The 23,452-nt window shown below is 43.4% G+C and overlaps 1 protein-coding gene across 3 annotated transcripts in view; it reads right to left on the bottom strand.

Annotated features, from left to right (window-relative positions):
* The window catches only part of LOC144671341 (uncharacterized), a 318,999-nt gene that overhangs the window by 36,741 nt on the left and 258,806 nt on the right, over positions 1–23,452 (bottom strand). For 2 of the 3 annotated variants that reach the window (XR_013573913.1, XM_078533193.1), the window contains 2 exons: positions 9,676–9,829; positions 6,103–6,262 (listed from right to left, as the gene is read on the bottom strand). The gene's annotated coding sequence lies outside the window, so the exon portion shown is untranslated. The remainder of the gene's footprint in view (positions 1–6,102; positions 6,263–9,675; positions 9,830–23,452) is intronic. The other variant, XR_013573914.1, reaches the window with a different exon arrangement.

Below are 23,452 nucleotides of genomic sequence, written 5' to 3' on the forward strand. Positions count from 1 at the left end.
ACGGAAACAGAGCCTGTGATTATTCAAGAAGCAAGTCAATATGTTACTGGAAATTGAACAGTAGACTAGGATGAGATCCTGGAGTTGGGAATCTATCAGAAAGGTTAAGTTCTGATGGCGGTGCTGATGGTGGGAGGTCACAGACCTGAAATGTTAGCTCTATTTCTCTCTCCACAGAAGCTGACTCACCTGCTGAGCATTTCCAGCATTTTCTGTTTTTATCTGCTGGCAGTTATGGTCTTATAACTCAGTTTGGCCATAATGGCTACACAGTTTGAAAGAATGAAGTGTTACGGTACAGATCCACTCAGTGACATGAGCTTTGGTGGCCCATGGCCTCTCCCTGTCTAAGCAACTGCTGGGAAATGCCTCACTCCAGGGCTTCGAATCAGCTACTTTCCAAATCCATTGACGGGTGGATCTCTGTCACTGTCATTACCTAATGGTTACATTTTCCCAACAATATCAGTCTCCCTTAAATTGGGCTCATACTGTGATTCACCTGTTTGGAAATAAGGTTAAAAGGGATTAGATGGGAAATAGTTGATGGGAACCGAGAGAATGGATTGGGTTAGAGAAGATGGGAAGGATAAATTGGAGGATCATTGAATCTTCCAGCACAGTAGGAAGCCATTCAGCCCATCTTGTCTGTGCTGGCTCTTTGAAAGAGTTATCCCACTCGCCCAGCTCTTTTCCCGCATCCCTTTAATTTTTGCCTTTCAAGTATTTATCCAATTCTCTTTTAGAAATTATGATTGAAGTCACTTCCACCACTGTGTCAGGCGGAGTATTCCAGATCCTAACAACTCACTGCATTGAAAAAAATTCCTACATCTCTCCCCGGTCCTTTTGCCAATTGTTTTAAATGTGTGTCCTTTGGTTACTGATCAGAAGGTAGAGGATGAGACAGGATAGGAGGGGTTGGCTGGACAGGAAGGGTTTGGATCTCATTACACAGTGGAAGGTGGATAACAAGGTGGATAAGAATGTCTTGAGCCATGGAAAGAGAAATGCAGAGAACAGAAACATCAGTCACATGAAAAATGCGATTAACCATAAGTTGTCGTGCCTGGAATACTGAAAAATGGCTTTTTAACAACTGAAAAATAATCCATATTTTGCACAACACTTATAGAAAAAAGAGAAAAATATTTGCATTTATAGAGCATGCTTTATGACCATAGGATATCCTAAAGCACTTTACAGGCAATGAAGTAATTTTTTGAAGTGTGCTCACTCTTGTAATGCAGGAAATGTGGCAGCCAGTTTATGCACAGCAAGGTTCCATATACATCAATGTGATAATGACCAGCTAATCTGTTTTATGTGATGTTGACTTAGGGATACATATTGGCCAGGGCAACAGGGATAATTCCCCTGTTCTTTTTCAAAATAGTACCATGGAATCTTCTGCGTCCACCTCAGGGGGTTAAACCAAGCCTCGGTTTAACATCTCATCCACAAATGGCACCTCCGACGGTGCAGCACTCCCTCAGTACCGCACCAAAATCATTGCACTCAATATGAAAGCCAATAATCCTTTAACATTTCACCATGTAGTTTGTTTTACTTGCAATTCCAAGTGTTACTGTAGAATCTCCTGTTAGCTTCAGTTTAGAACAATCTGCTGTGTCTTCTCCTCCGAAGCTCACTGAATACCACTGAAACATCTTTAGCAGCTCATTCTATGGAGAGTGAAATAAAAACAGAAAATGCTGGAAAAACTCAGCAAGTCTGGCAGCATTTGTGTAGGGAGATTTTGAGTCCATATAGCTCCTGTTCAGAGCTCTACTGAGTTTTCCCAGCATTTTCAGTTTTTATTTCAGATTTCCAGCATCCGCAGTATTTTGATTTTATTCTATGGAGAATGGGTCTGCCTGAAAACATCAGCCATTGAAAGCCTTGAACAATCTGCCATTGCTGAAAATATAGGTAAGGCTGCACATCCTTAAGCTAAGCCTCTCATCTGGTTTTAGGGTCTTGTTTCCCTGAAGCTAAGATTTTGAACATTTTTTTCTCTTCTGCCATTACCCTGCCAAAGTAAAACTTCATAAATCAATAGATAGGCCCCGGCTTTAGTGTGGTATCCAATTCTGGGCACCATATTTTAGGAAGGATCTCAAGGCCGTGGAGAGGGTGCAGAGGAGGTTTACTGGAATGGTACCAGGGATAAGGAACTTCAGTTATATGGAGAGAATGGAGAAGCTGGGATTGGCCTCCTTAGAACAGAACAAGTTAAGAGGATATTTGATAGAGGCGTACAAAAGCATGATAAAGTGAATAAGGAGAAACTGTTCCCAGTGATGGAAGGCTTGGTAATCAGAGCACACAGATTGGCAAAAGAACCAGAGATGACAAGAGGAAAATATTTGTTACGCGGTGAGATGCTATGATTTGGAAATGCATGGCAGCAGATTCAATAGTAATTCTGAAAAAGGAATTGGATAAAGCTTGAAGGGGAATAATTTGCAGGGAGCCGGGGAAAAAGAAGGGAAGTGGGACTAATTGGATGGTTTTTCAAAGAGCCAGCACAGATATGATGGACAGAATGGTCTCCTTCTGTGCTGTGTGATTCAATGATTCTAACCTTTCTTTTGTGAAGATGATGATTTATGCAGGGGTCAGTATCAAGGGTCACCAAGGAGGGTGGGGGGACGGTGGGGGATGTCACAAACAACAATAATAGCTTGCATTTATATAGCACCTTTAAAACTGTATAATATCTAAAGGCACTTCACAGGAGTATTAGCAAACAAAGCCGCCGAGTCATGTATGCAGATATAGTGTTTAGGGCAGATGACCAAAAGCTTCCTCAAAGAGGTAGGCTTTAAGGAGCATCTTGAAAGAGGAAAGAAAGGTAGGAAAGCGGGGAGGTTTATCAAGGGAATTCGAGAGCTTTGAGGCTTACGAGCTGAAGGCACGGCTGCCAATGGTGGCTCAATTAAAATCAGGGATGCATAAGAGATCAAAATTGGAGAAATTCAGAAATCTCAGGAGATTTTAGGGCTGGGAGAGGTTATGGAGATAGGGTGGGTCAATATTGTCCTCATCGGATGCCCACACTCACCTTCTAACAAATGTCGCTGAATAGTGATCAAGAATTAGGATCTTGGTTTATTTTGCCCCTTGGTAGCTCAGGAATAGAGGCCAGTTGAGGCGCCACCCAGCTGAGCTCAGCTAAATCAGCACAGATCAGGGATTAGAGACTAGTTGTTGAATAAACCAACTTAGTCTCATAATCCAAATAGCGGATATATAGACATTAAGGTGTTAACCCAAATCCGCTGTCTGGCACACTTCAAACACTGGCGGAGAGCCACCTGCTCTTCGATTAGGAACAGAGTGCATTGCCCAAAGAGAGTGCACAAATCCTGTTCCAATTCCCCTACACCCATTATTGGAACTCAAATAAATTCTACAATGCTTTAATTGGCTAATTAAAGGCTTGCAAAACCCAGTTTGGAAACAGATCAACAGAAATACAAAAGCTCCAACAATGCTGAGTTTGATAAACTGAGCTCATGGGGTTGAGACAGTTTAGAATCAACCCTGAAATTCTGTTCTCTCACTCACTAACCCCACAGGGGCTGGAGCTTCATTTACAAGGGACTCATGTTGCAGATGACTCAGAGATGACTAAAAGGTTCACGTCATCCTTCCTCAAACAACAGCCAAGCTGAAGAATTTATTTCATTTTTTTTCTTTCCAATGCCTCAGTCTGTTAAATTTAACTGAATATTATTCTGCTGCCAAATATCCATTAAATATTCCCTTCCCAGTCAAAACCCTGTGAAGGACAGGCTGAATGAGCTATTCCATAACACCAGCTCCAGCAAGGCAGAAACCATTCAGACGTGCAGCCCCAGATCCCCTTGTGAGCACAGTCGGAATGATCCTGCGCCATAATGTTTTCAACAAGTAAAGCAAATAAATTATACATTTAAGCGAACCTGGATTCTGATAGAGGGGTTCGGAGGTTTAGGGAATAATGGATACCCAGGAATTATAGGTTGGAATCTAAGCAAGGGGTTTGGGGTGGATTAGATATAAAATAACAAATATCCGGAGTGACTTACAGTCTGGAATCTAATCGAAAGGTTCAGGGTGGGTTACACGTAAATAGCAGAAACCCGGGAAATTATCATGGGGAAAGAGAAGTGGCAGAGGCATTGAACAAGTATTTTGTGTCTGCCTTCACAGTAGAAGATACAAGTTTCATACCAGAAATAGACGGTAACCTAGGGGCTAAAAAAGTGAGGAAATTAAAGAAATTAATATCAGCAGAGAAGAAGTATTGGAGAAACATAAGGCACTAATTTCTGACAAATCCCTGGGACCTTATGGCCTACATCCTAGGGTTCTAAAAAAGATAGCTAAAGAGATACTGGATGTGCTAGCTATGATTTTCAAAAATTCCTTAGATTTGGGAATGGTCCCATCAGATTGGAAGTTGGGAAATGTTCCACCACTTTTCAAGAAAGGAGGGAGAGAGAAAACAGTGAACAACAGGCCAGTTAGCCTAACATCAGTCATTGGGAAAATGCTGGAATCTATTATTAAGGAAGTCTTAACAATGTGCTTAGAAAAATCATAGAATGATTAGAACAAGTCAACATGATTTTACTAAAGGGAAATCCTCTTTATTAGAGTTTTTTGAGGATGTAACTAGTGGTGTAAATAAAGAGGAACTAGTAGATGTAATATATCTGGATTTCCAAAAGCCATTTGATAACGTGCCATACAAAACGTCAATAGGCAAGGAGTTGGGGGTAATATATTAGTGTGTCAATGGTCATGGAGTTGGGGGTAATATATTAGTGTGGATAGAGGATTGGTTAACGGACAGGAAGCAGACAGTGGGCATATATGGGACTTTTTCACATTGGCAGGCAGTGAATTGTGGAGCTATTTACAATCTATATTAATGACTTAGATGATGAGACAGAGAGTAATGTATCTAAGTTTGCTGATGACACAAAGCTAGGTGGAAAGGTAAGCTGTGGGGAGGATACAGAGGTTGCGAAGAGATATAGACAGGCTAACTGAGTGGGAAATAAGATGGCAGATGGAGTATAATGTAGGGAAGTGTGAAGATATTCACTTTGGCTGTAAGAATAGAAAAGCAAAATATTTTTTAAGAGGTGAGAAACTTGAAAGTGTTGATGTTCAGAGACATGGGTGTGCTTGTACAAGGAATGCAGAAAGTTAGTATGCATGTACAGCAAACAATTAGGAAGGCAAATGGCATATTGACCTTTATTGCAAGGGGGTTGGAGTACAGGAATAAAGAATTCCTGTTACAGGGCTTTGGTGAGACCACACCTGGAATACTATGTGCAGTTTTGGTTTCCACATTTAAGAAAGGATATACTTGAATTGCAGGTGGTACAGTGAAGGTTCACTAAATTGGTCCCTGGGATGAGGGGTTTGTCTGTGATGAGAAGCTGAGTAAATTGGGTCTGTATTCTCTGGGGTTTAGAAGAATGAGAGGCGATCTCATTGAAACCTACAAGATTCTGAAGCTCCTTTGTAGAGTGAAGGCTGAGAGATTGTTTCCATTGGCTGGGGAATCTAAAACACGGGGGTACAGTCTCAGGATAAGGGGCCGATCATTTAGGACTGAGATGAGGGGAAATTATTCCACTCAAAGGGTTGTGAATCTTTAGAATTCTCTACCCCAGAGGGTTGTGGATGCTCCGTTGTTGAATATATTTAAGGCTGGGATAGACAGATTTTTGGTCTCTCAGGGAATTAAGGGATATGGGGAGCAGGCGGGAAAATGGAGTTGAAGCCCAAGATTAGCTATGATCATATTGAATGGCGGAGCCGTGGGGTCTACTCCTGTTCCTATTTCTTGAGTTCTTGTGGGGTGAGATATAGGCTGGAATCTAATCGAGGGGTTCAAGATGGGATTAGATATAGATTAACAGAAAGCCGGAATAAATTGCATTGGAGGGTATTCTGATCAGTGATGAACCCAGGATGTTGATGATAGGGGATTCAGAAATGGTAATGCCTTTATACTTCAACAGGGGATGATTAGAGTTGCTCTTGTTGGAGCTGGTCATTACCTAGTAGTTGGGCTGCATGAATGTTACTTACCACTTATCAGACCAAACATGGATGTTGTCCAGGTCTTGCTGCATGTGGGAGGAATTCCAGATCTTAGTCCATAGCAGCTGAAGGCACGGCTGCCAATGGTGGACTGAAAGGAGTGGGGGATGAACAAAAGGTCGGAGCTGGAGGAATGAGAGTTCACACTCTAAGATATAAAGCACATGATTGTAATCATCAGACTGTTGTCATCTTGGATTAGCTTGTAGTTACACATTGCCTTACCCTGATTTGTCAGGTTTATTATATATCAACCCTGCAATATGACTATTACCTCATATTCCCCTATTATTCCCAACATAACCATAAAAACAGGGCTCCCCCAATGACTCACTGGTATAGTCTGCTCCTGGTGTTCTAAACCTCACCCACCAGAAAGACCCAAATTCAATTCCTGTGCCTCCAGCTCGTGCTGTTAGCTGCTGTCTGCTGGAGGTGCAGTCGGGTGAATTGCTCCAGTGCCTTTATGTTGGGAGCAGTGTAACTCAGTTCCTGCACCTGATTGTCGTCCAGTGACTTCTGACATTCACTGAATAGCTTCACACACACAATAGTTTCTTGTGGGATTACAGGAGCTCAGGACATACAAAACTGTACCCCAGTGACAGTCAATGCCTTCAGGAACTGTGCCCTGGGGACAGTCAGTGCTTTTAGGTGGCTGGGGGTAGGGGAAAGGAACTGAAAGGAAACAAGAATATTTTAAAAGTTAAAACAACACAAATCTGGGACAGATCTGCAAGGCGCTGTAATGACCCATTGCTGTGTAGGTGGAGGCTGACATTAACCAGTGTGAGTCACTCCTATACAAACACATTCCCTTTATAAAATAGTTGCCTGCCACCACCATCTTCCTCTTCCTTTTCCTCTTTAAGGAGAATTCAATCATTTCTAGGCCCTGAATCACTTCCTGCCTTGCCTGCGTAAGGGATGTTTATTAAAGGGATATCACCATTACTTCATCATAAGTTTGGCTAAAGCACAATTTAAGTCAGGGAGCATCAACGTATCTTATGTTGCGCTCTGCCTTCTGGTGATATTATAGTATTGGCCTGTCCTCCCTTCCTCAATGATCTCCAGCATATTACTGAAGTGTCTGCTCGCAGGTGTCCCAGCAGGTGAATGCAGTGAGTGGTTGAGACATAAGAAATCCAGGTTAAGTCTCGGAGTTGGCGAATCTTAACTGAAGTGGTTTTCGGGCTCCTCCAACTGGTCTCAGTGCCCCTGGCTCAGGGGTGCAAAAATTGGCCAGGGCTCCTGTTTCCTCAAATCCCACTTCAGGGACTTGAGCACAATATCTAGGCTGTTGCTCTCAAGATGGAATCAAATCAGATTGGCCCTCCAGTTTTGAGGGCCCATCCTTAACTGGGGGCGGAGAACCTCGCTCCGTGTTAATTAGGAAGGCTGCCCCTGTAAAAATCCCAATGAGTGACTGCTTCCTGCCGGGGGCAGGTTCAGAAACAGTTCCGATTTCGGTTTCCCACCCACAGTGTCTAAACTGACACATGAAGAATGGCCATTGGCTCCAGATACCAATGGATCCTCCGTCCCGTTGGTGTCGTGATCCAGCGGTGAGCCCAGGTCTTTGAGTGGACAGGGCAAAGAGAAAATTGACAGAAAAAAGGAGGGTGAAAGAACCATGACTATTTCCACACCACTTGGAGCAAGAAATGTTGTATCCAAGCCCTTTCCACATTGTATAAAATAACAAGATTAAACTGGGTGTATAGGGTTAATTCTTCTTTTAACCATCTCTTTCCAAGTCATGCCCTGGCAGGACTTATTTCTTGCCAAAAGAAGTTAAGTGGGCTCAGCTGAAGAAACTGGAACTCTGTTAACTTCAAGGAAACCAAGTTCACCTAACATCAATACCCAAGACAGCCCGGGCTTCAGAGCAGTCAGTATGAGCTCCCAGTGACCTGGACCCAAACCACCGGAGATCCAAGTGACTCCCACCAGTGGCTTTTGCTTCAGTGAAGATGGGGCTGCAGGATGCTCATCGAGACTGTCTGCGTTAACATTTTTTTAAAAAAAAGGGTTGCTCTCTTTTCAAAGTGGGTGGGGGAGCTCCAGCATTCTTTTGAAAAGGAAAATCAGGATTCCTCCTCCAGAGAAAAATTAAACTGTCCAAACAAACAACAACAAATAAACATCTTTCATCGTGAATTCGAAATGCTGTGATGAATTAACAATTAGACATCTTTACCTTTTAAACTCCAAGTTAAACATTTTAAATAGGCAAATTGCTTTAAGGAGAATTTGGGCCACTATAAATGGAACATGTCTTTGTGAGGGACCATCCCTAAATACCAGAATTTTCAAGAAAAAATGCAAAGATGTGATGGGGTTGAGGTGGTGAGAAAGGAACATGTTTATATACAAAACAAGTGGGTGTTCTGCGGTTTTGGTCGTAGTCAGTTGGATGGTACTTTATTTTAAAGGGAAAGGAATGCAAACACAATGATTATCCTCTGCTAAGGTATGCTTTCCCTTTCAGGTCCCAGAGTTTAATCGCTATGTAAATAAACACAGGTTGTGGTCAGTCAGAGTTTAATTGCAGTGGTATGGGGAAAGTTTGTGCAATGGTAGATGTTTGTAAATTACTGGCGCCAGGTCAGTAAAAACCAGTACAAATTGACGCACTTTCTGGTTTGTGTCCCCTTGACACTTTGGAGGGTGATTTTTAAAGTGTGATGAAATCTGTCAAAATTTTGTAAATAGATATTGATGCAAACATTTTTTTATAAATGAGCCTTTGAACAGAGGAGATGGCTGGCTGGCAAGTGAGATGTTTGAAAACCAGGCTACAATGCTCCAGTTTTCTGAGCTGGATTGCATGCACATTGAGATAGTGCATTTACCCACATGTGCAGCCTCAGCTATGTCCTTTTGTCACCTCCAGACTCAACTATTCCAATGTTCTCCCGGCCGGCCTCCACCTTCTATCCTGCATAAACTTGAGCTCATCCAAAACTCTGGTGCCCATATCCTAACACACAGCAAGTCCTATTCACCCAATACCCCTGTGCTCGCTGCCTCCATGGGCTCCCGGTCTGGCATTGCCTCAATTTTAAAATTGTTTTCAGATTCCTCGCTTCTCCCTATCTCTGTAATTTCCTCCAAACCCAAAAACCTCTGAGATCTCTACACTCCTCCAACACTGGCGACGTGTACATCATTTAATCGTCCCATCATTGGTGGCTATGCCTTCAGCTGCCAGAGCCCAAAGCTCTGGAATTCCCTGCCTAAACCCTTCTGCCTCCTTTACAATGCTCCTTAAAACCTGCTTCTTTGCTGGAGCCTTTGGTCATCTGCTCTAACATGTGGCTCAGTGTCAAATTTTATATGCTAATGTCTCCTGTGAAGTACTGTGTGACACTTGGGTCCCATATAAACGCATGTTGTTGTGTTTTATTTGAATGCACAGTCTGCTTTCTAACTGGTTAGCACAGCTCTTGAGTGTGGAAGTATATAGAATAGGACCACATCGTCCTGTCAAGGTTTAAGGGTGGTCCCTAACACAGCAATGCAGACAAGTTTAATAGATTTTTAAACTAAACGTACCTGCCGGGATCAATCCAGCTTTTGACTTGCTGGTGCCCGCACTGCTACTTCACTGGGTATTCGACAAAACCAGCGTGGAACAGTATTCTTGCTAATGCTGGATCAGAGGAAGAGAGCCCAGTTTGAAATGCACCACATGTTTATTCTACTCAACCTTTAACAGAGAGAAAAGGAATATTGTATAACAGATGTCGGTGATTGCATTCAGCATTGATTTAGGAGCATGGGAACAGAAGGGGCCGTTCAGCCCCTCAAGGCTGTTCTACCATTCAGTTAGATTGTGGCTAATCTTTATCGTAACTCCATTTAACACCCTGGTTCCATAACCCTTAATACTCCTGCCTAACAAAAACCGATCAATCTCAGTTTTACAATGTTCTTTCTATCTTATAGTAATGATGATGGGTAGACCCACTAATACAATGAGTTTAGGCACACCCCATTGAGCAACTGTTAGCTGATTGCAAATGGAAATGTCAGGAGACATTCTACCATTGTTTTCACTCTCAGTTGGTTAAAAAGAGGACCCAAATGTAGCCAGTATTTCCCTCCTAATCACTATCCAGTAAGGTGAAGCCCAACACAAGCTGGAGGAACAGCACCTCATCTGCCAGTTAGGCACTTCACAGCCTTCTGGACTCAACACTGAGATCAACAGCTTCAGGCCATGAGCTCTGTCCTCCATTTTGACCCCCCCCCGCCAATACCGAGTGCCAGTCTGTATCTTGTTCTCATGTTTTTGCTTTCAGACAGGGCTGGCCTTTATTCTGTTAATAACACTTACTCTGACCAAGCTTTGGGTCTTTAATACTATCATTACCACTCCCTTTGCCTGTGTTCTATGACATAATTGTCATTTGACTTCCCCCGCTCTCTAACCTATCCCTGGCCTTCTCTTTTTGCTCCACCTGCCCCGCCCCCCCTTTTTCAACAGCATAAAACCCATCACATTCCTACCTCTCTTCAGTTCTGGAGAAGAGTCATACTGGACTCAAAACATTAACTCTGTTTCTCTCTCCACAGAGGCTGTCAGACCTGCTGAGTTTTTCCAGCATATTCTGTTATGATTTCACTATCCAGTAAGCCCAGTCCTATGTGTATGTACATGGATAGGGTTTGGGAACACCTGGAACATTTCTCCGCTGTGGAATTTCCTGCTAGAACTCATTGCCTAGGCTTGACCGTGACCAGTTGGGTGAAGTATATTAGGGGAATGTTTGAAGTGGGAGGAGGACCCCAAGCAAAGGAAGGCATTTCTCTACCAACTAGGGGAGTGGTTGAGGGGGGCTGGAAAATAATGAATCAATCAGCCCCAGTGGACATCTTACATCTCCTGGTGGTCAGCATCTGAAATGAGATGATTTACAAAGCAATTCTGTGGAATAGTTGGGACAAGTATAGTTCTGGTCATTGTCACATTGCTGTTTGTGGGAGCTTGCTATGTATAAATTTACTGTTGTGTTTCTTACATTACAACAGTGGCTAAACTTCTAAAAGGTACTTCACAAACTATAAGGCACTTCGGGACATCCTGAAGATGCCAAAGGCGCTATATAAATGCAAATTATTTATTTTAGAAGTAGACTTGTTATAGTGCCGTGCCCAGTTAATTCAACTCAATGTTGTAAATTCACCTTGTTCTCCTGGATATTTCTTTTCTCCCCAGTACCTCAAAATTTGCCGATGACATCACGGGGTAAGTCGCTCATGCAAGTCATCACCAATAAATCCAATAGGGAATTCAGGAGAAACTTTTTTTTAAACAAAGAGAGTGGTTAGAATGTGGAACTTTCCACCATAAGAAGTGGCTGAAGCAAATAGCAAAGTTGTGTTTAAGCAGGAGAGGGAGATATGTTGATGAGATTAGCTGGAGATGGGAGGACGCTCAGAAAAAGCATAAACACCAGCATGGACCAGCTGGGCTGAATGGTCTGTTTCTGGGCTTTAACTACTTTGTAAAACTCTACCCTCCTCTTTTCCTGTGGGCACTGACTCATGTTATGTTTTACAGTGTGTCAGCTGCCCTATGTTCCAAATGACTTTGCATCATTTGTGTGTATAGCTGGTATGTGTTATTTGCCTGCATAGTTTGGAGGGTGTGGGAGGGGTGTGGTGAGCGGGGGTGTGTGGGGAGCACTTGAGGGTATCACAGACCAGCCTAATCCAGGCTACCTACAAGGCACAGGTCAGGAGTGTGATTGAATACTTCCTAATTACCTGGATGAGTGCAGCTCCAACAACACTCATGAAGCTTGATACTACCCAAGACACAGCAGCCCACTTGATTGGCAACCCACTCACCACTTTAAACATTTACTCCCTCCACCACCGATGCATAACAGCAGCAGTGTGTACCATCTACAAGATGCACTGCAGCAACTCACCAAGGCTCCTTCAACAACACCTTCCCAATACATAACCTCTATGACAAGGACAAGAGTAGCAGGTGCATGAGAGCAACATCATAAGAGCATAAAAAATAGGAGCAGGAGGAGGCCATTCAGCCCTTCAGGGAAATCATGGCTGATCCTCTACCTCAAACATCATTTTCCTGCACCATCCCCATATCCTTTGATGTTTTTAATATGCTGAAATCTATTGATCTCAGTCTTGAACATACTCAAAGACTGGGTCCCCAAGTTCCCCGCCAAGTCACACGCCAGTCTGTCTTGGAAATATACTGCTGTTCCTTCATCGTTGCTGTCAAAATCCTGGAACTCCCTCACTGACAGTACTGTGGCAGCACCTTTAACCCACAGGCTGCAGTGGTTCAAGAAGTCGGCTCACCACCATCTCAAGGGGTAATTAGGAATGGGTAATAAATGCCCACTTAGCAATGCCCACATCTCATGAATGAATAAATAAAAAAATACTGCCCTCTTCCAAAGCTCATTTAACCCTAAACCATCTTACTGCAGTTTGTCTTAAGTTGTGGCTTATGGATCCAAGGGCGGAGAAATAAAATGGATGTATGTCCATTTGTAGATTAAAAACGGTTACAGCGGCATTGATTGGCTGAGATTCATGGTCATGTGGATATTGCATGCTGTTGGGTCACTGTACACTTCCCCCTTAAGGGTGAAGGGCAGAACAGGAGAAAAGGAAAAATACCAACTCTCCAAAAGACTGAGGTGAAAATCCACCTACTGTACGTGACCGAGTACAACCAGTTGCACTTTATTATTAAAACGACTGATGCCACTGTATTGGTTGTTTCATGGAACTGATCTATATCTATATCCATCTTTTGATAGCGGGGGTTAGTGTTCACTAGTTATTCATCTGGGAGCTTGACTAGTTGCCAATTCTGAAAGTTATGATGAATTTTTATCAAACGCTGGAGTAGCGTATGGGAAACACAATTTAGGGAGGAGGTGAAGGCTTTAGGGAGAGTACAGAAAAGATTTACGAGAATGGTTTCAGAGTTGAGAGACTTAGATTTGACAAGAGAAGGTTGAAAGGAAATTTGATAGAAGTGTTAAAAATCTTGAAGGGTCTAGACAGATTAGATACAGAGAAACTGCTTCTTGGAGTGTGAGTTGAGAGCCAGAGGACACAGGTTTAAAATGACTGACAAAAGAATCAAAGACAACATGAAGAAAAGCTTTGTTACACAGTAAGTGGTTACGGCCCGGAATGCACTGCCTGAGAGTGTGATGGAAGCAGATTCAATCGTGGTTTTCAAAATGGAATTGGATAAATACTTGAAGGGAAAAAAAAGTGCAGATATAGTTGGAAAGCGCAGAGAGTGGGACAAGCTAAATTGCTTGTGCAGAGAGCTGGCATGGACATGATGGGCCAAGTGGCCTCCTGTGCTGTAACCATTCTTTGATTCTATTTCGTGATTTCATGACATGATCCCCTGCCTCTAACAGACTTGCCCAGTCAAACCTACGCACTTAAGGTGAAGTCAGATATAAACACATGAAGGAGAAAGGAATAGGAGGATAAGGTGAGATGAAGAGGGGTGGGAGGAGATTCGTGTGGAGCATAAACACTGGCATAGACCAGTTGGGCTGAACGGCCTGTTTCTGTACCGTAGACTCGATCTAATTCTATGTAACACACCCTTAAAGAGAAGGGACCATTATTTTACTCAGGATGAGACACAGATTGGCTTCATATAGAAACCGTGAGTCACCCTTGGAACAGCCTACCCAAACTGCTACTGACTAACACAACACATCAAGAAACTATTTGCACTTTTCCTTTTTTTTGTTCCCACTTCCAATATTTCTGTAACTAATAAATGAAAGTGTTGAAAAATATGAACAAAAACCATAGTGTTTTATTTCCATGCCCTATAATTTTCTCCCCAGTTTTGCCTGTGGCAGGGTGCTGGAAATTAATTATCAATTCCTGAAGACTCCAGGGCAATCCTGGAGGGTTGGCAACCCCTGTGCTTTGAGGTCAATTGAAACACCACCAACTAACTAATTATAGGCCAACATATGCCTCTTAAATGTAATATTAGCTCTCTGAGTAACAGCAGCCAAAATCCGGAGTGGCTGGATACAGGAAGTGGGGCAGAATTCCTTCCACTCTGTCGAGCTCCTTTGATACATCCTCTGAACTCTACAATGTCAAACATTAGTCAGGCCCACCAGCACCTACAATCACAAATGTGTCAGCTGACTTCTAAGAATGCCTCAAGACTTAGAGCAATTTTTAACTCGTTTGCGATTTCAATAGACAAGGAAGGAAGTGACAATTCTGCTTTTCTCTCTGATTAATTACTGTACTTTGTATTTATTTTGCACGAGAACTCGGATTAGGAGTAGAGGCCTACTTAGTGGTGGTGACATTTTCCCCCAAATCGCCCCTCCCCCAACCTCACTGAGAATGATGGGCAAATAATGCAATTCATAGTTTCTGTTCCAAAACTAGGCCTCATAATTATAAGATGGCCAGTGAAATGTCCAATAGGGAATTCAGGAGAATCATCTCTACCCAGAGAGTGGTTACAATGTGAAGCTTGCTACCACAAGGAGTGTTTGAGACGAATAGCATGGCTACACTTAAGGGGAAGCTCGATAAACACATGAGAGAGAAAGTAAAAGAAAGGGTGAGGTGAAGAGGTGTGGGAGGAGACTTGTGTAGAGCATAGCATCAGCATAGACCAATTAGACTGCATGAACTGTTGCAGACTCAATGTAGTTCTTGAGGAGACCAATATTTTACTGGGCTGGCTTTACATTGAAACTGAGAGTCACCTCAGAACTGCCTAACCCAAATTCTACTGACTAATACGACACATGAAGAATCTATTTGCACTTTCCCTTTTTTAATTTGTTGTTTTTTTATATATAAAGACATGGCCATCCTGTAACCTCCGCGCACTTAGCCGACAATGCAGCCAATATGAACAGCAGAGTTGTCCTTTCATCAGAGAGAAACCACCAACAAAGCAGCTAAAAGCCCACGTGGTCACCAGAAACAGGCTCAGTTAAGATGTTTCGGCCTTTGAAGTGGGTCCCTGCACTGCGGCCAAGACATCAGTTCAAAGGGAGCCAGAGAGGCTGCACTCACCATCCTTACTAAACCACAGGCATTCAATGACCCTCTGCTTCCGTTCTCAGTTGGCAATGGACAATCGGGCAGTTTAAAAAAAAAAAAATCTTTGTTCTTAAGATTTGGGAAATGCTGATTAGGCAGTATTTATTGCCTATCCCTTGTTACCTGTGAAGGTGGTCTTTCTTTAACTGTGTCAGCTGCCCTGGCTCAGTTGTTCAAGTCCAACTCCAGGCCTTGAGCACATAAATCAAGGCTGACACTCCAGTGCAGTACTGAGGGAGTGCTGCACTGGTAGAGATTTTGCCTTTCAGAGAAGATGTAAAACCGAGGCCCCGCCTACCTATCCAGGCGGATATAAAAGATGCCAGGGCCCCATTCTGGAGAGGAGCAGGGGAGTTTGCACCAGTGTCCTGCCCAATTTTTAGCCCTCAATCAACATCACAGAAACAGATTACCTGGTCATTGTCACATTGCTGCTTTTGGGAGCTTGCTGTGTGCAAATTGGCTACTGTGTTTCCTGCATTATAACAGTGACTACACTTCAAAAACCACTTTTGGCTGTAAAGTGCTTTGGGATGTCCAATGGTTGTGGAAAGCACTATATAAATGCAAATCTTTCTTTCTCTTCCTTCATAGCATTGGCTTCACAATGGAATGCTTATTTCGTTCAGTGGTTTGTTCATTCGAAACTCTGCTGCCTCACTGAGTATCCTAACTTGCATCAAGTCTTACTCACCATCACCTCCTGTGTTCGCTAATCTACATTGGTCCCCAGTCCAGCAACGCTTTGATTTTAAAATTTTCTTCCTTGTTTTCAAATCCCTCCGTGTCCCGTCAACCCCTCCTCCCTGTTTCTGTAACCTCCTCCAGCTCCATACCCCTCAAGGATCTCTGCACTTCTCCAATACTGGCCTCTTGTGCATCACTTGATTTCCATTGCTGTACCATTGAGGCTGCCTGGGCCCCAAGCTCCGGGAACCCAGCCCATCCACCAATCTCCAAAAGTTGAGATCTCTTGCTGTTTGCAGTTCCCTATACCACCTCACCTAACTGGTCAATCATGTGAGAGCGCAGGTGGTGAGTGTGGATGAGCCATTCGACTAGGGAGGGCATTACAGCTGAGCCTAAACCAAGCCTCACCCAACAAGCATGCATGCATAAATGTCAGGCACCTGCTTGCTGATAATTATGTGAGATAAGCTGTTGCCAGGTGCATAGAAGATTTTGCTGGGTGCTGGAACCCTGGCCAGTTTTCTCTTCCTCAACCCAAAGGTTCTGAGGACAATCTACAGAGATTCTACCAGCGCCCCGAACCCTGAATCGAATCAGGAGCCTTCCTGGAATCAGATGACTCTGTCTGTTGCTGGGTAAATTCAGGGTGGGAGGAGCTCCACCATAATTCTGCTAATATAAGGCCCTCTGGGTTTTGATGGGAGCATAACATCTTCACTCTTGGAAACAAAACAGAAAGGGAGGCTGTGTCTTTAAACTCCATTTGTTCCAGCTGTGCTTATTTTTTTCCTCTTGGGTTTCTCCTCCTTTCACGTTCCATTCTCTGTCAGCGGGCTGCTCTCCATCAAGTACACACCTCGGCCAATCATGCTTAAATGTCACCAGCACCGGGCAGCCAATAGCAGAGAATCACTGTGCTGCTCTAATTGGCAAAAGCACTGGCTGATGGCCACTCTTACAACTAGTCAATTAAAACAAGCAGGGGGAAGGAATCAAAATGGTTCAGTCTCATATTTCCTGCTGTGTTTTGCATTCAGCCATGGAAATTAGGCAGGCTCCATTTATTATTGTGGACTGCTGTACTTCACAAACAGAAGCAGGGGGAAATAAAATGAGCCAAACCATTATCACTAAGCACACACACACACACACACACAAAACACTACTCTAAAATGCTGAAGATACACAAGGTGAATTTTATCCCCTCCCACACTCCGGGGACAGTTATAGTGGATCTGTCACTGAGGGATAAATATTGTCTAGGACACTTGACATAACCCCTCTACTCTTCTTCAAATTATGTCATGGCATCTTTTATATCCAACCGGGAGGGCAGATAGGGCTTTGGTTTAACATCTCAGCTGAAAATTGGCACCTCTGACAGTACAGCACTCCCTTGGTACTGGCACTGGGAGTGTCAATGCGGATTTTGCAATCGAGTCTCTATAGTGTGTTTAACCACAAAACCTTCGGACTCAGAGACAAGAGTGCTACTCACTGAGTCGTGGCTGACGTCTAACATGACACACAGCACAGAAGGAGGCCACTAGGCACATCGTGCCTGTGTCAGTTCTTTTAAAGGGCTATCCAATTAGTTTCACTCTCCTCTGCTCTTTCCCTGTAGCCCTGTCAATGTTTCCTTTCCAAGTATTTATCCAATTCCCTTTTGAAAGTTACTAATGAATCTGATTCCACTGGCCTTTCAGGCAGAGCAAAAAAAAGATTCTCCTCATCTCACCCCTGATTCTTTGGCCTGGTTGACTGCACACACTCAAGCTCAGTGGGCCCCATTTATTTTCTTATATAAACAGTGATAAGCATGAAAGTTGCCTTCATGATGTGCAGTTGGCTGCAATACAGAATGTTAGTGGCTCTCCCACCCTCCCTGTGGATTCACATCATTTTCCACACAAACTGATTCTTTGATCTCCATCCAGGCAGATGCTGGGCTCCATCCCAATTGGAAAAATTAATCTTTTCACAATAATCAAGAACTCCTACGGTAAGAGGTGCCTCTCCCCCCAGGTCAGGTGCAAGTTTTTAGATTGATCGATCATTATTTCTTTAAACCTTGGTTGAAAGGTCTTTTGGCCTGTGAAATGGACATACGTGACTGTAAATAACAATTTGAGGGAGGGAGGGAGGAGGAACAGGACTGAGTGAGAAAGGAAGAAGGAGTAAGACAGAGAGGTGGACTGGAGGAGAGGCAGTGTAAGACAGAAAGAGGAAGTGAAAGATAGAGTGAGACCCACACACAGACAGAAGAGGTGGAAGATAATGAAACAGGCAAAGAAAAGAGGAAGAATAAACAGACCAGGAGGAGACAGGCAAATGCATAATAATTGAAAATGGAGAGGGGGACATGGGCTGAAACAGACTGAGGAGGAGGAGAGAGAAACAGATTCAGAAAGGTTTCAGAACACAGCTCTCCAGTTACCCATTTAGCTGCATTCCGCTCTTTCTTTCAAAACGTTTATCCACAACTTTTTAAACTATTATGGATTCTGCCTCCATTACTCCTTCTGCTGGAGCAGTCCCAACAGCCTTAGCCTATACAAAGAAAAAAATAAAGAGACAGAGAGAATGAAAGGAAAGAAAGCAATTAAGGAGGAAAGAAAACACGAGGGACAGAAGGTGAGACCCACATAAAAACAGAGAAAGAGAGAGGCAGTCAGGGACAAAGAGAGAAACAAAGGACCAAGTTGGAAATTTTGGCCTCTCTTGAGGTTTGTTAACTTCAAACCCCCTCTTTGTTCGCTAATTCTGTGCTCATGGTCTAAGAGTTAAGAAGACCACTGCCACCATGTTGTAAGGTTATTTGGTGTCTCACTGAGAGATCTGGAGGCTTGTGTGGTTGAACGTTAACTGTTTATTGTTAACACACAACTATGAAGAAGGTGGTGGAGGTGGGGTTATTGATTATTTTTAAGGCAGTGGTAGACAGATTCTTGTTAGGCAAGGGGATCAAAGGTTATCGAGGTTAGATGGGAATGTGGAAATCAAAACACAAGAAGATCAGCCATGATCTTATTGAATGGTGGAGCAGGCTCAAGGGGCCAAATGGTTTACTCCTGTTCCTATTTCTTATGTTCTTGTAAACATATCTCCAGGGTATAGTCCCATCTGGGTGCTATCTTCATGCTGACCTCTCAGACTCTCTCTACACACAGTCTACTGTTATGTGGCTCTCTACATCACACTGTGAGTGGTACTGTTCTCCAGTCCCACATTAACCCTTGCTATGCTGAACACTCTTATACTACACAATACACCTGTAACATGTCTGCCTCCACAGTACAAAGAGAGTTCTTCGATATCCTTTGCCTTGAACTCCTAAATCTTCTCAATCAGAATATTTTGCCTCTGGTGAGAAATATGCGGAGCATCAGGCACCAATTTAAAACCTAAAATGTAGCCCTGTCTTGATGACAGAGCCATGCTTGGAGCTGGCTTTTATGAAGGTCACACCTGGGGGCAGAAACCAAGGGTGGGAAAGTGATCAGATCAGGCCTGGATGGACAGGTCCATCAATGGACTCGTAAGCACTGGCTCATCCCCTAACGCTGAGCTTGGTGGTAGCTCCCAGCGACCATGCTGTTAGTGATCCCCTTGTCCTTCAACAACCTCCATTGAAGAGCTCAATTCCATTTATATAATCCCCCCAAAAACTGGGCAGCATGCATTTTTTTATTGTATGTGCTTTCTGGATAAAGCAGAATTCCCAATGGGAATGAGGAACACTCCACATGATTACCAAAGTATGAGCCAGAGAATACAGGAAGAATGGGTAAACCAAACTGTATTAACAGCAGCCATTGCACTCTCTGTTGAATTTTTGCACTTTTGAATGTTTCTGATATATTTCTTTCCCTTTTTGGACTTGCGTAAAGTCCTGTCAGCCAAATTCCAGCAATTCTTTGTTTTTGATTCAGGTTTCAATATCAAAAGTTTGGCCGGGTGGTTAACAGTGAGGTTGAGTGTCTTGGGCTACAGGAAGATATAGACGGGATGATCAAATGGGCAGATGGAATTTAACCCTGAAAAGTGTGAGGTGATACACTTTGTAAGGAGTAATTTGACAAGGAAGTATTCAATGAATGGCATGACAGTAGGAAGTTCTGAGGGACAAAGGGACCTTGGCGTGTGTGTCCATAGATCTCTGAAGGCGGAGGGGCATGTTAGTGGGGTGATGAAAAAGGCATATGGGACACTTGCCTTAATCAACCGAGGCACAGATTACAAAAGTAGGGAGGTCATGTTGGAGTTGTATAGAACCTTGGTGAGGCCACAGCTGGAGCACTGTGTGCAGTTCTGGTCGCCACATTATAGGAAGGATGTGATTGCACTGGAAGGGGTACAGAGGAGATTCACCAGGATGTGCCTGGGATCAAACATTTAAGTTTGAGAGGTTGGATAGACTTGGGTTGTTTTCATTGGAGCAGAGAGATTGAGGGGCGAACTGATCGAGGTGTACAAGATTATGAGGGGCATGGACAGGGCAGATAGGGAGCAGCTGTTCCCCTTAGTTGAAGGGTCAGTCAAGAGGGGACACAAGTTCAAGGTGAGGGGCAGGAGGTTTAGGGGGGATGTGAGGAAAAACTTTTTTACCCAGAGGGTGGTGACTGTCTGGAAGGGTGGTGGAGGCGGGTTGCCTCACATCCTTTAAAAAGTACCTGGATGAGCACTTGGCACATCATAACATTCAAGGCTATGGGCCAAGTGCTGGTAAATGGGATTAGGTAGGTAGGTCAGGTGTTTCTCACGTGTCGGTGCAGGCTCGATGGGCCAAAGGGCCTCTTCTGCACTGTGTGATTCTGTGATTCTGTGATCTGCATAGATTATCTGCTTGGCTTCTCATTGTTTCCTGAATAATCCTACCTCCACCATCACATCATTTTTCCCCATTGTCCCACTGTCTCTTTTCACCTTCCCTCCTCAGGCCACTGTCAATGCTACTCCCCACCAGGGAATATTGGAGGCCACTTGACTCTGCTTCTGATTCCTTCTCTTCCCACCTGCCAAGGCCAGCCCAGGTTAGGATCCAAACAAGCAACATGGATCTGTTGGGGTGAATGGGCTGTTTCTGTGTGTCTCTGCACAGCTCCTAAGTAAATGACAATCTCAGAATTGGACAAAAATTGACAATCTCATGTTAAGGATGACTCATACGGAAAGTGTTAATGTCTTTTCTGAGACCTGGACTAGGATTTTTTTTAATTTTGTACTTTTCATCATTCTTGGGATGTGTTGTCCTTGAGGAGGTGCTGATGAGTCACCTTCTTGAACCACTGTTGTCTGTGTGCTGTGGGTACACCGACAATGCTTATCTCTGTCGCAGTTCAATACAACTGAAAGGCTTATTAGGCCATTACAGAGGGCAGTTAAGGGACAGCCACATTGCTGTGGGTCTGGAGTCACATATAAGGCATACCAGTTAAAACAGCAGATTTCCTCTGCTGAAGGTCACTAGTGAATCAAATGGGCTCTTATGACAATTCGGTAGTTTCATGGTCATTATTAATGAGACTATTCTAGGTTTAGTAATTAATTGAATTTAAATTCTCCCAGTTGGCCTGCTGGGATTTGGATTCATGTCTCTGGAGCATCAGCCTTGGCGTTTGGATTACTCGCCCAGTAACATTACCGCTATGCTACCAACCCCCTATAACCCACACCTTGAGGCAGAATAGAGCAAGTTTGGCTCTCACCTGCCCTTTGGACACACTCAAGGTCAGATAAATTGGAAAATATCCCCTTCCCTACCCATTAAAACAAAACAAAAACCACAAAAAAATGTAAATTTACGTAGTATTTACAGCAGATGGCAAACCATTAGGCCCAACTGGTGCATGTTGGTGTTTCTCCTCCCCATTTTCATCCAACTCTATCAGCATATCCTTCTATTCCTTTCTCCTTCATTTAAAGAAGCATTAAATATACTCACCCATCAACTATTAAACGTAGATCAATGTACATGTAGCTTTGGCAAAAGAACCAGAGGGGAGATGAGAATTTTCTTTACACGGCGAGTTGTTATATTTTTGGAAGATTTGGTGGAAGTAACTTTCAAAAAGGAATTGGGGAAAATACCCTTCACTTGAAGGGGAAAAAATGGAAGCGATATGGCAATGGGCAGTGGGAGGAGTGGGATGAATTGCCTCGCTCTTTCATAAAGCTGTCATTGGCGTGATGGGCCACATGGACTCCTCTTGTGCTGTACCATTCTATGCTGCTCCAATTCCTCCTCCAGGAATTGATTATTACAAACCTGTACGTAGGAAAGTATACAGGCAAATTTATTTATTTCGGTGGTTTCTTGGTAGTGGCCGAAAGATCAGTCAGACAGGTTCAGGCCTGTTTTTCACAATGCTGTCATTTCTACATTGCTTCAGAGTTTAGCAGTGAGACGTAAGCAATCTTTGCAATTCTGTCCAAGACAGGCAGAGTGGTGATTGTGCACCCAAACCACAAATTAACAGCACGGTCGCTTGTTCCCGACTTGGACTTAAAAATCCAATTCTTAGCAATTTAACAAAGTGAATCTAGAAACAGGAGGAGGCCATTCAGCCCCTCGAACCTGTTACTCAATTCAATGAGATCATGGAGGATCTATGTGACCTAACTCCATGTATCCCTCTAACTCCATATACCTGCCTTTTCTCCATATCCCTTGGTTAGCAGAAATCTACATAGCTCCATTTTTAAAATTAACAATCGATCTGGATTCAATTGCCATTTGCAAAAGAGAGTTCCAAACTTCCATCGCCCTTTGTGTGTAGTTCCTAATTTCCCTCCTGGAAATTAATTAATTCCCTCCTGTCTCTAATTTTTATGCTCTGTTCCCTAGTGGAAATAGTTTCACCCAATCCAATCTAATGTTCTCCTTAATACCTTGAAAACTCCAATCAAGTCACCCTTAAATCTACTAAATCCCCGAGAATACAGTCCTACATTGTTTAAAAATAAGCAGGAAATACTAACAAAAAATACTCTGCAGGCCAGGCAGCATCTGTGGAGAGAGAAACAGAGTTAACGTTCCAGATCGATGACCTTCTATCAGAGCAGAGAAAAACTAGAAACGTTTTAAGCAATTGAAAGGGGGCAGGTTTGGAAAATGAACAAAAAGAGAAAGTCTGTAATAGGGTGGAAGACAAGAGAGATTAAATAACAATAGAGTTGGTGGTGCAAAGCCAAAGGGAGTGGTAATGGGTCAAGGAGAGAAAGAGATGGGCTGGATTTTACGTGCCCCTGTTGGGCATGCTTTTAGGCAGGATGGCATATAAAATAGAGTGGGTGCCCAGCCCACCAACACCCACCCCATCCCCCGACCCCCACCCCCGAGCTCAACCCCATAACACAGGTGGGTGGGCGCCGAAATCAGCACCCGTCAGCCAGGTTTAAAAACAGTAATTAAGGGTCAATTTAGCTCATTAACAAGCCAATGGACCCTGATGATATGCAGCCCAGACCATAATAGGGTTGATGTGGGCAGGTGGGTGGGAGTGGGCAGGCATTTTTTTAAAAAGAAGTT

This window comes from Cetorhinus maximus, chromosome 2, assembly GCF_964194155.1.
Source record: "Cetorhinus maximus chromosome 2, sCetMax3.hap1.1, whole genome shotgun sequence".
Taxonomy (NCBI): Eukaryota; Metazoa; Chordata; class Chondrichthyes; order Lamniformes; family Cetorhinidae; genus Cetorhinus; species Cetorhinus maximus.